Source organism: Mus caroli, unplaced genomic scaffold (genome assembly GCF_978045245.1).
Source record: "Mus caroli unplaced genomic scaffold, Mus_caroli_1 scaffold_2, whole genome shotgun sequence".
NCBI classification, from domain to species: domain Eukaryota; kingdom Metazoa; phylum Chordata; class Mammalia; order Rodentia; family Muridae; genus Mus; species Mus caroli.
Genome location: NW_028227257.1, coordinates 87,996,175 through 88,009,707, shown reverse-complemented (window position 1 = coordinate 88,009,707; position 13,533 = coordinate 87,996,175). Strand labels below are relative to the sequence as shown.

The 13,533-nt window shown below is 46.7% G+C and overlaps 1 pseudogene; it reads left to right on the top strand.

Moving 5' to 3' along the window:
• Positions 1–9,612: 9,612 nt before the first annotated feature.
• LOC147005868 (ubiquitin-ribosomal protein eS31 fusion protein-like) lies at positions 9,613–13,319 on the top strand (annotated as a pseudogene).
• The last annotated feature ends 214 nt before the right edge of the window (positions 13,320–13,533 follow it).

Here is a 13,533-nt window from a genome sequence, read left to right as displayed (position 1 = left end):
TGAGAGACAGTTCTGTCCCTCTGCACCACTTAAAGCTCATTCTTTATATGTGGCATCTTCACTGGACCCTGGATAGATACATAGACAGTTGGGAATCATGCCATCGCTGGTGAAATAGGTACACTAACCACACGGGGGTTGAGGCAGCCAGTGGACAGAAGGTAGTGTGTTTCCGCTTTCCACGCTTGGGAGGACAGCATGACCAGTTCTCCTTTTTGAGCTCCCTCTCCCCATCAATGGCACCCAGCTCGGCTTTCCTCTTTACAGCTAGCTCTCCAGGGGGCTCATGTCAAAAGAACCATAGAGTCTGGCAAAATAAAGGCAAGGTGGGCTGGGAGGACAGGTGCTTTTTCTTGAGGGCAAAGAGCTTTAGGGTATGCATCTTCTGATTTTACTTAAGTTGGACTCCATAACACTAGTAGAAGACAAGAACTCTGCCAGAGGGTGGCTGGGAGAAGAATGTCTAGTCTTCTTCTCTGGCAGGCAAAATGCAAGGTTACTCTTTAGGGTGTGTTGGGTTAGTTACAGGACGTCATGAGCGAGGATGTTTTGGAAGACTGGGTGACTGGTGGGGCAGAGTAGATTCCTTTGTAGATTTTCCATGCACTTTTGAGGCACTGGGGCTGGCCACTTTGGAAATGAAGAGGAGAAGCAGGGTCTCCAAGGAAAAGGTCTGGTGGTCAAGGTGGTGCTCCTGTTTCATTCATTTAAAGCCCACTTTAGGGCTGGTGCTTGAGGGTACCCTTCCTCCACTGCCTGCTTTCTTTATTCATATTTTTCGGTGATGATTTTCTCCTTGATGGGGAACAACATTGGATGAGCTGAAGGAGACAAAGAAAGGAAAGCTGACCCCATGGACGAGTCTTTCTATTCGATCCAGTCACCTCTCCCAACGAGCTTATCCTGATGCAAAGTTGGAGGCTTTCAACAGTTCAAAATGACAGAAAAGGGAGCTGTACACAGCTGCCCTCTCCAAGTTCACCTGCTCCTTAACTCTGGGGCCCGGGCTTGTGTGCATAAAGAGGACCAGAAGTGGAGAGGACTTAGTGAGTCAGGACCAGGTGGGGGGCAGTTTCTTCCCTGACTGCGTGGAGCAGACTGGCAGCTAGCATGTAGTAAGAGCTCAATAAATAGGGAGTGATGGTATAGAACGAAATTATTTGTTGAATTTCCATGTGGGTAAATACACAGAGTTGGCTTAGATAGGGGAAAGAAGAACCATAAATATCGAGTGTTGAGCAGAAGGTGGTCCACAGAGAGGAGCAGAATGAGCACTCCACAGAGCAGGGATAGGATGGATGTGGAAAAGGGACCAGGTAAAACAAGGTGGAAGAGGGACAGGTGACAAGCACTGAAAGACCAAGGCAGCCTAGGACAATAGCTGTGACACCTCAGAACCCATGCATACTTCTTCCTCAGAAAGTTCTTAAGTCTTAAGTCTTTCCTGTGACTCGTGGATCTGGCAAGGAAGAGTCCCCATCTCTCCCTGCCAACATACAGCATGGTCAGAGATCACCATTGCCTGAACTTGGGAAGAGATGGAGGAGGAGGAGGAGGAGGAGGAGGAGGAGGAGGAGGAGGAGGAGGAGGAGGAGGGATAAGATGAATCTCCACATGATGTGGGTTCTGTGGGGTCTCAAGGATGATGGCCTCTGTCTAGGAGGAAATCAGAATTTCAGTGCAACTGTGGAAGAGTTCTGACCCAAATACAAGCCAGAAGTGCTTGTGAGTTCCAGTGAGATTCAACAATTGCAGAATCTCTTTTTGACTGACCATTTCTCAGAGAGCAGATATGTCATATTCTGTGTGTTCCTGTGTGAGTGTGCACGTGAGGGTGTCACCCCCCACCCAACCTTTGCAGTTCCTGTGTAGTCCAGAGGAATGACTAGCTCATGGTTGTGACATAGCCTCCGCGACAGCTGGACAAAGGGGAGCTGGCCAGTAAGTTCTTGATCTGGCCTCTGGAGAGCAGTGGACAGTGAGCTTCCCCACTCTTTGAAGCTTAAGTGTTGGAGGTACTACAAAGTCCTGTTCTCCTCTAACACTGTTGAAGTCTGCTTTTCAAATTTTGGGAGACCAACTTTTTTTCGTCTTTTAGGCTTGAGCATCACACATCTAAATGTGTCCAGTCACTTCCATTTCACAAGCAAAACATTTTAACTAGGCCAAAATAGAAGAGGATAGACCTTCAAAAAGTGATTCTTTTGAGTCAGACTGTCAAAAGTGGAGAGGCAAGTCCTAGATCTCAGAGCATACAGCGCTTTCAGATTTCATTTTGGGGTTCGAGAGACTCCTTCCATCCTGTTGCCTTGCCTCTGTGTTGACAACAGCAGTGGCTCCTACCTTGTCACCTGGTGGGTGGCCACCAGCATTCTGGTTATGTCCCAGGTTCCTACCTACCCATGCCCTAGAGTCAAATGCTTATTGCTGGTTAAAAACCAAACCAAACCAAACCAAAAGACAAAAAACATATACACCCTCTACATGTCTCCCTTCCTGTCATTTAACACGTGACTAAATTCTACTCATCCTTCAAAACCCAGCTCACGTGCCTCAGCCTAATGTTCACTTTGAGACTCTCATATCTTCCTAGCAGGAAGGAAGTTCAGATAAGACCTGTCTCCTCTGTACCCCAACAGCACATTGTATTCTAAATTCCTGCTTACACACTCGGAGTGGTGTACTGATGGGGTGACTTCTCTGCTAAACTGGGAGTTCTTTGGGGGTCAGGGTTTATGTGTGTGCCCTCCACTCACCCACAGTGCAAAATTATGCAAAGTCTAACCCACCAGGAGCTGATGGCAAAGTGTTTTGTCAAATTGCTTTAAAGTTAGTGGGCAAGCCTGGCCTCAGGTCTGCTGGCAAAGTGCAAGAGACAGTGATTCAGGGTGGCATCTGTTTGATGTCTGTGAGTTGGGAAGTCTTACTCATGGGGGTTGACCCTGAAGACCTGCTTGAATACATTGGAATGCAGAGTGAGGCTTCAGTTCTAGAAATAGAGGACAGAATGAAGAGGTAATCAGCTCACACTTGAGCATGACTTCACCCTTAGAAATCTGTCATTATGGAAATGACTGTTGGGAACAATGCCCATGGCTCAGGGCGAGCTCACGTTCCAGTACCACAGCAGACCCCACTTCCACCCCCAGCAAAGCTGACTTGATCCAGTTGTGCTGGACAGTTCTTAGAATTGGTAAGAAACAGGCTGGCTTCTCTCTGAGCTCTCTGCCTAGGCGGATTTTCATACTGCCTCCTGGCAGGAAGCAGATCACCGAAGGCAGGGGATTTGTCATTGAAAGTTCTTGAAATTTTTGGTGTCTTTTACAGAACTGAAGTCTAGCTTCCTTATAACTAGTCTTTTGGGGTTCTAGTTTAGTCTTCAGTACCCCATTGAAATCCAAAATCAAAATCTCCCTTTCACAAAGCAAGCCAGCAGCTCCTGCAATGACTGTACCCCTCCTTCGCTCCTCCAGGTAACCCCACACACCCTTTTCCGCTGTGTGTGTTGAACTCCCCATACTCCTGCTTGCCTTTCTTTGGGCTTGCAAGAAGTCATCAATATCTCTGACAGTATGTAGAATTAAATCACTCATTTCCTGGACATTGTAATTTAGTTATGAACACAGTCCTAGGAAGCTGTATACAGAGAAAATCTCAGTCATTTGGTATTTTTGTTTCTAGAAATCTGCCCTGTTATGGAGCAAGGCAGTCCACTTCCTACTCGGGGAAAGTGATCTAAGAGCAGGATGGATGGGAGTCTCCTTAGTAAATCTCAGCCCTGCCTGCTGTATCAGTCTTTTCAGGTGCATTCTGAGTCCTGATCCTGACCAGGCAATATGAATTGACTTTCTCTATTTTCTGCTATTAGCGTCCATCAAAGGGCACTACCTTTTGTCCTGTTTCCCACCATTTAAACAGGGATGAATGACATGGAGCCTGTTGGAATAGGGCCAGGGCAAATCACACAGCCACAGTTTATCACTTGTCCCACCAGCCTGCACACATACTCATTGGACATGAGTGTTATGAGGCCCATCATAGTGACAAAATTTGCCTGGGGCTTCTGGTTCTTAGTCATTCAATCAAAACTTGAGTGTGGGATGACCCTGTGACGGGATAACCACCTGGACAGATGTCCCAACACTTGTCTTTTTGTTGGCAAATCCTCCTGGGAAAGCCACTACTTTCTCTTTTCTGATTCTGTGTTTACCGAGCAATGTTGTATTCTGTTGTCTTCATCAAATTGTTTGGCCAAGATGAATGTGCCCTGTGGAGGTGGCTGAGGCTGAACCAGTTGCCAACTGAAAAGGAATTAAGTTGTCGATGAGCCGTAGATGAGCTCCCGAGGAACTAGGTAAACTGGAACCTTGAGGAAATGGACAAATCAGCATTGCTGGTGCACTCTTGGGATGTCATGGCTTAGGGTTAATGTGGGACAGGAATCACTGGTAGAGCTTAAGGTGAAGATGGAGAGGCGATAATACTGGAGTGGGGAGAAAAGAGAATTCTATTGTCTGCTGTAATTTTTTAACACATATTCATTTCTCCTCCAAGGTTCCTAGAAAAAGATAAGAAAGGCTCAATCTATTACCTTACTCACCCTCGTTAGATGCTCTATGAAAGCAACGAAGCATTGTAATAGAGGCTGCAGTTGGTTTGTAAAGACTAGTGGGAGTCCTCTCTCATCATGATGTTCCATGCTGGGTCATCTGAGCAGAGGCAACATCGGGGAGTTTGCTTTTGAATTTTATCTTCAGTCATTCTTGTAGTTCCTGCTTGTGCCCAGGTCCCAGGGGTGGTCAGGTCTAGGCCCTAAGAAACATTTGTCTCATCAGACACTTGGCACAGGACCAGGAACTGGCTTATGGTTCCTGCTTTGGGGGTAGGGGGTGGGAAATGAAGTAGGGAGGAAGGGAAAAGAGAGGGAGGGGGAGAGGTGGAAGAGGGGAAAAAAGATCTTTCCATTACACTTTTGATACTTTCCTAGTGTCTTCCTGGAGGGCAGGGACTGGTCTGTCTTTGTTTTGAGGACATTAGACAATGTTCCTTCCTAGATTTGTTGCACCTTGGCTTCTCCCTCTACTTTGAAGCAAGAAGATGGTCTTAATAGATTTGCTTTTCCACCCCTGCTCCCCTAAAGCAGGAATTCCTTTTAGGTGGCTGCCCCTTCCTCCCAAGACAACAGCTGCGGGGCCAAAGATTTGAAAGCCCAAGGCTACCAGGTAGAAATCAGACAAAGGGGTAGAAATATAGAAAGCCTCAAGACAAAGCAATCTCTTAAAAAAAGAAGAAAGAAAGAAAAAAAAACTTTTAGGGTAAAAGCATGTTCCTAAATATAACTGTTTGTCTTCCTTCCTGCCCACTCTTTTCTGTTCTTCTGTTCTGTGATGCAGTAAATTCCCAATCCCTCAAGTCATACCCAGCTCTCCACTATCGCTTCTCTCTGGCAAATATATTGAATATGGCAGCAGGAAGGAGGCTGCCTTGCAGAGCTGCTTCTCACTTCCCTTGTTTGTGGTCCGAGAGTGATTTTCTCACTTTTGTCTTGGTGAGATGCTACTTTCAGTTTGCTCTTAATGATGCCTCCTTGTCAGTGGCAGAGTTGGTGTGTGAGGCTGGGTGTTTTCTATAGGTCTTTTGGTCTCCTGGTGTGAGGATGGTGTGGCTTCTGCAAGGCTTAGGGGCGGGGGACTGGGAGAAAGGCAGAAAAGAAAAAAGATGAGTAAAACACTCTTTAAATGGTTTTAGAAATACACCCACGTGACACCGTTCTCTCATCCCTGTCATCATTATGAAGATAACTCAGCCATGCTTATCTTCATTCGATCCTAGTGAGCCTCAGAGTATCTCCTCTCATGACTCTGTTGCTACAAGATGTTCATCTACTTGTTCTTAATAGCATTTGATTGAGGGACACCAGTGTGTAATATCATATGTGATTCATTACATCCTCCTCCTCCCTTACCTCTCAACATTCAGGGTGGTTTACATGGAGCTGTTAAATGTCACTGGACAAATGATAACCCCTTGGAAGACTTGGAGACTCTCAGAAGTTGATTATGATATACATTCAATAAGCTGGCAGGCAGGCAGGATCTCATGCAGCCCATGTACATTAAAGATCCACTGATCTTCACATAGACTACTAATTTATATATAAATGTGTTTTTTTCCCCTGGTATCGTTAGTTTTTATCATTGAAGCGGTTTGTTCCTCTCCTCTGCTGTGCTGCCGTGAGTGGATGGATGTCCTCACGGCTGAGAGGTGGAGCTGAATTTCAAGTGTTCCATTTTTCTGGGAGTCATGTCTTAGTTCCCTTAGCTGTACATGCTTAGAGGGTCAGGGCTGTGCTACGGGTGTCACAATGACCCTGAGACAGCCTGAGCCTTCAGTTTTGTTGTTGTGTAGAACAGGATGTTCATGAAGCTGAGGAGATGGCAGGGCTGGGTGCTGTGTACTATATCCCATTCGTCATGTCTCGGTGATCTCTGCAGGATAGGCTGGGTCCTAGGGCTTTCACTTTGCATCTCCACCCTCTCTTACTCTTAGACATGTGAGTTTAAAGCATGTGTTAAGGATCTTCTCCCATTTGGTGTCTCTAACCTCAGGTCTCTGTGAGGTCTAGGTTGAGCACTGGATTTCCTGTCTATGACAGGCATTTCACAGGCTCTCTGCTGTAAAACACTGCCCTTGGGGTGTTCTTTCTGCCTCCTTTTTAAGTTGTTTCCACTTCACTCTTCCCCACTTCATAACTGGACCACCATTTGTTCCTAGTGTCTGAACCTGAACAGTCCTTGATTTGGGTCCCTCCTGGTTTGCCTTTCTTTACACCCCACATTGAATTCACCTTCCAGCCTTGCTAGTGTTGCCTCTGAATACATTCTCTACCCATCTCTTCTTCATTAGCTCTGCTGTCAAATCCTCAGACAAGGTCACACCATCACAGGCAGCTTAGATGTATCTCTCGAAAGCTTTGTGCTTGCCCTACACAACCAACAGAGCCATCTTTTAAAAATGTAAATTCAATTCGTTTGGGTTTTTTCCTTCAAAGCATTTCCTGGTGACCCCCTGGGCTTGGGATAAAATCCAAGTTCCTTGCCACACCTAAAAGATGGCTAGTGCTTTCCAGCCTATCTCTTGCCTTCACTATTTGCCTACTTTCTTGCCTCCAGCCTCCCAATACACCCAAAATCATTGTTCCCTAGGGACTAACTTTGCCTAGCTATTTTCTTCTTTCTGGAATGTTCTTTTCTCTGACCTTTGGACAGAATTCTTTTCAACATTAAGACTTTGGTTTAAATGTTGCTGTTTCAGAAAGGCAAGCAAGCAAACTTCCACAGTGCCAGGGTTCCAAGGCTGCCCAGATCTGGGCAATCTTAATATTTCTTGACAACTGTCCCTTTTCTCTGACAGAGTGTAGGCTCCATGAAAGCACATAACTGAATTTCATATACTTATAGTATCCCAGGCATCTAGTATGTGTGCTGTACACAGTAAGTGCTCAACCAATTGTTTGATGGATGCATTAAATTTGCCAAGTGAATGCCAAATATATTGGAAACAAAGGTAGAAAGAATGCTTTGGAAGAGGTCTTCCTATCTCCTTTCAGATCTTATGGTAACAGAATGTCCTGGTCCTTCTCAGTGAAGTGTTCGAGGGACCATCATATCTACTTCTCTATGGGTATTAGCTCACATTCTAAAAATGGAGACACTAGCCCTGTCAAACTCACTCATGAACTGGAGCATGTTAAGTGTGAAACGGCTCCCTCAGACTTTTATCCCTGGTTACATTGTTTCTAACAATACTCATATTCCCCACTTCACGGCCTAAATGGTGCTGCCGAAAAGCAAGAGACTGAGCAGCCTTCACAATTGCATCTGAATCTGGCTTGATAGGAGGTGAATAACACACAAAGCAAACCTTTGAATCAGCGTCATTGACATTGACTTAAGTAGCACAGACCTTGATGGGTGTGGACAGTGAGTGCTACTGACGAAGCGTGCGCACTAGGCCATGGATTAGCTATCCTTTGCTCTTGAGGGTAGCTCCAGAGCTCGATTCTTCCATTAGAGGTGATTTCTGTCTTACTTTGGGCCTGACACCTCTGAGAGTTCCTTTGAGAACATAAGTACACCCATGAGTTTTGGGGACGTAACTCACAATGTACTGCGTTCTTCTGTCCTTGTGTGTCTCTGACATGGCAAGGCATCTTCAAGAGAAGATTGTGAGACACTTCCATCTCCACTGAAGAGTTGGAGTTCTGTTTCTTCGGAAAGCATCCTCTAGATGCTAAGCTGTAGCTTCACATCTGTTTGCCTCAAGCCAAGAACCCAGGCTTAAGAGCAAATCTGCCTCCTGTTTGTGTATCTGGCAACATCACCCGTACCAACGGGCCAACAAAAGTGTAGACACTGAAAGCACCTGAATGTTCATGGAGACAGGTCCTCTTTCAGCTGCTGCAGATATCTAGGGACAGGTCCCTCTTTAGAGGGTGCTTGGATATAAGAAGGGACATAGGCTGAGTCTGAAGGGCTAGAGTGACATGCCTCAGCCAGAGAGTTCTTGCCCAGCATAGGCGAGGATCTGGGTACAACCCCCCACCCCCACCCCAGCACCATGTGCAAAAGAAAACACAAAAAGACTTGAGTCTGAAGAGTGCAAATGAAACTCTTGTAGAGTAGATGCAAGTCCTGCACTCAGTGAAGCTTGCTCACAGTCTGCAGGAAAACAAAGACAACAAACAGCGGTGTCACCTTCAAGGCAAAAGTTGCTAGAAAGTGCAGCAAATGACAGAAAGGTCCAGGAGACACAGGAGGTTCTTCAGATTTGGGGTCACGGGGGGCAAGAAATTGGAAGACATTTGGGCAAGGAAGCATTTTGTGAAGCTCAGTTGGGTGTGGGGGTAAGTGGACTGGAGTGGCCCAGCTCTGTATCAACAGGAGAGGGATGGTGTCTAAGAAGCAAGACAAAGAGAAGCTTGGATGATGTGGAAGACAGACTGTCCACCGAGTCCTTCCTTGTAGACTGGGAGCTCGCTCCTTGGCAGCAAGACCGACGTCTAATCTAGAGGAACTTCAGCTGCTTTCTTTAGTCCTAATCTTCCTGCCCTTTCTGGTCTGAGGTGGGGTGGGGAGGGAGGAATGGAGCAGCTCTGAAAACATGGGGGTTTAAGGACAGATTAAGGCTTTGTCTCTGGGCTTGAACATCTCAACAGGGGGCACTCAATAGCTGGAAGGAGGGAGAGTAAGGACAGAGGGGGTAGAAAGGGAGGGAGGGAGAGAGAGGGAGAGAGAGAGGGAGAGAGAGAGAGAGAGAGAGAGAGAGAGAGAGAGAGAGAGAGAGAGAGAGAGAGAGAGAGAGACTTTTGTTTGTTTGTTTGAGATGAGTTGTATGGTTTGGTTGATATGGTCAAAACCTTAGCGACTGGCCTTCTTTTAACTCCAAACTGGCTACAGAAGTCAGTCTGGCCACTAGGTTCTGCAGATGGAATGGACTGCACCAGCTCAGCAGACTTTGACTAAGCTGGCGTGGGTGCTGGCTTGAGGGCCCTTTGTGCCAACAGTCATTGAAAGCGTCAGTGCAGACACTTTCCTTGGTCTCTTCCACACGATGCAGATGGCATCGAGCTTTCCGTTCAGCATCTTCATCTGTTCAGCAGAGATCTTCTCTCTGTCAAGGTGCGTTTGGCTCTAACCTCTTGAAAGACTTCTGAGTGCATAGTCTCCATGGCTTGCACAGTTGCTGGTGTGGGTGCTTGGGAGAAAGAGCTGCTTATAACTTCGTTGTTGCTTGCTTGAACTCTGCTGGTTCAAGTTCCAGACTTGCCTCTTCAGATGACACCCTGATTACCTCTTCATGCCGTATTCTCTCAGTTGTCTGCTGACCTCAGGCAGCTTCTCCACTCTTGGGCAGCTGCTCCTGGCATAATGACTCTGTGTTTGCTGGGCTGGTTCTTTGGACTCATGTCACTCTGGTTAAACACAGCAGTGTCAGGTGAGAGAGACAGAGAGAGAGAGAGAGAGGTCTCTGACCTCTAACTCCAAACTGAAAATCAGGGTAAACTGATGAAAAGTTTCGGATTCTTGATAACAGCACTGAGCTGTCCAACATGGGCATTTATGCTTTAAATACAAACAAAGGTCATGTGTGTGTGTGTGTGTGCTCATGTAACTCTCAAGGCTTTGTCTTATTCAAGCAAAAAGTGGAAAATTCATGGATAAAATGAAAAGGCTGGAACACCAGGGAGAGCCTGTACCATAAGTTAACATCTCAGGGGCCAAGGTATCGAAATATAAGGATAAATGTTTACAGAAGAGTTGGAGGAGAAGGTAGGCAGTGGCTTGAAGTCCTGTCATGTTCACCTAGGAGACAATGAGATACCTGTGCCTTCTGAGATGTGTGTGTGTGTGTGATTCTACAGGCTCACACCTATCAAAGATCCTACTGCCTATCATGACTGAAGCCCCTGGACTTCAGAGGTATTTGGATTCTGTCTCCCATTTCCAAGCAGAGATTTTTTTCCACTAGGACACATGTCCTATTCACCCTAGTTTCTTCCTGTCAATGGAATACATTTCATCCCTCCCTTCTACTTTCTTCCACTGTGATGTTTCCCCCAGAAAGCCACTTCTGGTGTGTTGTAACATTATCTATTGATTCCTAGATATCCTATTGAAGAGGGGTGGGAAGAGGCAGTGAAGACACTGCAGGTTGTGGGGGCTGTTTTTAGGGGTTTAATTCAGTCAGGCCTCAATATCCTAAACCTGGAATTTGTTTCTGTGATATTGCTCTTTTGAGAAAAGACTACATCTGAGTTACTGTGCTTAAGGTCTTGGGCTGGAAAGATGGGTTCCATAGGCTCAGAGGCCATTTTTTGCTCTCTAAAGTCTGGTGCACCACTAGGCAGAAGATGTTGGCTTTTTAGGTGGGGTATCAGCTTGCCTGACACTGCTCCTATCCCTGCCTCCTCCCCTTACCTGGCCTTTCCATCACCAGCACAAAACACCACAGACATCCTTTTCCCCTAACTGAGAGCCTCATTAGCGTGCAAGTAGACAAGTAGCTGTTCTCTCTCAATTTCATGCCCAGTGAGCTCGCTGAGGGCCCACTGCTGCCTGTTGTAAGGTGGATGGTGCGTTTCTCATTAAGAAGCATTGTATGCTGCCTCCTTAGCTTCAGGGATAAAGTGGTGGCATGGGGGGATTATTATTATTACTAATGAGAACAGTTACCAGGAGCTTTCCAAAAGTTATGAAACATAGCTCTTACAAATCTGCAACCCTACTGTGAATTAGAGGGCCTGTCCCCATTTTACACATGAGGAAATAGAGGCTCAAAGAAGTTGTATAACTAAGAGGCCCAGCTAGGGCTGAAAATCTTTACCCTCAGTGACCATTTTCCTTTGAGTCCTGCTACTCATTATTGTAGTAGCACAGAGGACTGACCTGGCTCTGTTTGCATGGAACCGCTCCACTATCTAAGCATGCAGTCTGGAACTCTAGTGCCCCAACCCGCTGCACATCTTCCTGAAGGCACAACTAATGTTTAATGGTCCAGGTCGAAATGCTACCTGTTTGGACTGGAAAGCGAGCACCCTAAGACCTGGTGAAAACTCACAGATTTTTATACACTACTTTTTTTTCCTCCTCCAGTTTTCTCCTGATATCAAAGCACTTTTATGTCTGAGCTCTCAGTGGACCTTGAGAATAATCTAAAAAGCGGGGCTGAGATGATTATTGTCAGTGGACAGACAAGGAATTCAAGGCTCTGTGGGTCTGAGGGAGAGGCCCCCGATCAACAGATGCAAAGCATTTGGGGGTGAAGTAGGAGTACTGTTTGGTTAGGTAGCTGTAGCTCATTCTTCAAGGGAAGCCTGGCTACTCGGAGCATTCAGTTCAGTTCTAATGAGAGGGCTCAAGTGTGTGCTCTGTGGCCCCACTGTGGCTAGTGGCCCTACATGTTGTTCTCACGTGTGTCGTTGGGTCTAATTGTCTATTTTCAAATGCAGGTGAAGCCACTGCCACAGTGCAGATTTTTGTGAAGACCCTTGTGGGGCAATGGACTATACACAGACAGCCTGGCCTCCAATCAAGTTGAGGTCTGAAATCCGGTGGAACCGGAGGTGATAATTTTCACCTACATGGGACAGAAGGTGTTCCTTCATGTCTCCTGGACCCCTGGCTCCTGTCAAAGTTACTGCCCTCACAGCCCCTACAGGAGAAGCTGTGGCTAGTAATCACATACACAATGCCCCCAAGCTTCTGACCTTCAGGCTAGACTCCTCCCAGTTACCTAGCAACAGCAAGATAACAATCCCACTATAAGAGGGGCTGCTTGGCCCCACCTCGCTCTCTCTCCCCCCTTGCTCTCTAACCTCTTACTCTAAGTTTTTTTACTCTCTAGCCTTTCTTCTCTCTCTCCCTTTTTCCCCTTCTCTCTTGGCTGTGGCTGGTCTCTCTCTCTCTACTTTCTCTCTTTCCCCCTGCCTTTCTACAATAAAACTCTAAAACCATAGATGGTCTCTGTTCATCAAGGACCAGACTAAAGACTCTCGCCTGTGTGGGAACCTTCTCCCCCTGCCCTCTCTTTCCGTATCTCCGGGGCCTGGTGCTGCTCCGGGGCCCCTATTCTGTTTCTCATCTCCTCTGCTGTATCCAGCGTGGAATGCTGGAGACTGAGAACCTGGTACGGGGGGGGGGGAGGGGGCTGCCCCTTGGCCACTCCCTGCCGAGTGGGGTCAGTGGCTTCACACAGCCAGATGTCCACCCGGGGCCCAGTGGAAAGCGCCTGGCAGTCCTTCATGTCTGCCTGCCCAGAGCACAGGAACTCTGGCCGGACGCAGGCACTCTTTCCCTTTCCCACACTTCTCCTATACCCACAGCCTCACAGACCCGTGAGCTTGAGGTTGAACCCTCAGACACTATAGAAAATGTAAAGGCCAAGATCCAGAATAAGAAAGGAATTCCTCCTGATCAGCAGAGGTTGATCTGTGCTGGCAAGCAGCTGAAAGATGGCCATACTTTGACTACAACATTCAAAAGGAGTCTACCCTTCATCTTGTGTTGAGACTTCGTGGTGGTAGGAAAAGGGAGAAATTTTACACCACTCCCAAGAAAAATAAGCATATGAGGAAGAAGGTTAAGTTGGCTGTGCTGAAATACTATAAGGTGGATGAAAATGACAAAATTAGCCAACTTCGTCTAGAGTGGCCTTCTGATGAATGTGGTGCTGGAGTTTTCATGGGAAGCCACTTTGACAGGCATTGCTGTGGCAAGTGTTGTCTGACTTTCTGCTTCAACAAACCAGAAGACAAGTAGCTGTGTATGAGTTAATAAAAAGAAGGAACTCAGAGAGAGAGAGAGAGAGAGAGAGAGCGCTCAACTAGTTTTGGCAAACTGGGGTCCTGAGAATAGAGGCTTGAGGAGATTTGTCGGACAGTCCCCCTACAGATTTCTTTTGGGGTTAAAGGTGATGATTCACGTTTCTAACTTCAGTCTAATTCTTGCTACTTGGATCACAGTCTTTTCTCCA